This window comes from Balaenoptera ricei, chromosome 17 (genome assembly GCF_028023285.1).
Source record: "Balaenoptera ricei isolate mBalRic1 chromosome 17, mBalRic1.hap2, whole genome shotgun sequence".
Classification (NCBI taxonomy): domain Eukaryota; kingdom Metazoa; phylum Chordata; class Mammalia; order Artiodactyla; family Balaenopteridae; genus Balaenoptera; species Balaenoptera ricei.
The window spans coordinates 60598564-60599250 of record NC_082655.1 but is presented as its reverse complement, the minus strand read 5'-3'; the positions used below and the strand labels follow the sequence as shown (position 1 = coordinate 60599250).

The 687-nt window shown below is 29.5% G+C and overlaps 1 non-coding gene across 1 annotated transcript; it reads right to left on the bottom strand.

The window, feature by feature from the left end:
- Nucleotides 1-249: 249 nt before the first annotated feature.
- LOC132352151 (U6 spliceosomal RNA) lies at nt 250-354 on the bottom strand. The gene has a single exon (XR_009498614.1). It is a non-coding gene; the product is annotated as a U6 spliceosomal RNA (small nuclear RNA).
- Between the last annotated feature and the right edge of the window lie 333 nt (nt 355-687).

The following is a 687-nucleotide window of genomic DNA, read 5'->3' as shown; positions in this document are numbered from 1 at the left end:
TTTATACATTATATGCCTATAAACAGTTATAATGATTACTTTATGTAGGTGCCTTTTAAATCAGATAGAAAAAAAAGTTAGAATAAAATACATTTATATTATTTTTTATATTTACCTCTGCAGTTACCTTTCTTGATGTTCTTTATCTCTTCATATGGATTTAAGTTACTGACTTATGCTTTTATTTTTGTCTGAAAGGCTCACTTTAGTAGTTCTTGTAGCACAAGTCTGATAGGAAAAAATTCTCTTAAGTTTTTAATAAAAGTATTGAAATTTTCATGTCATCCTTCTGCAATGGCCATGGTAATCTCTGCATCATTCCAACTCTAGTAGATATGTTGCCAAAGTGAGCATTTAGTATCTACTCTTATATGGTACAAATTTTAAAGTGTTAAAGATTATGAAGTTATAGACACAGGTTTATTTGTTTAGAGACCATTTCAAGAGCATATTTGGGCAATGCTAATAATGGCACTGCCAATTCAGTGCTACCATGTAGCAAGATAAAATAGATGAACCTCAAGTCATGATATTTTTTCCTGATACATAAGGTTAAGGTTAATTATCAGTTGTCACATTTTTTCCAGTATTTATTAGTTAGCTTTTAACTTAGCATAAATGAAATGAAAGGATGGTAAGTTTTGCATTAATTCCTGACCCAAAACACAGAACTTTTGAAGATGAAAG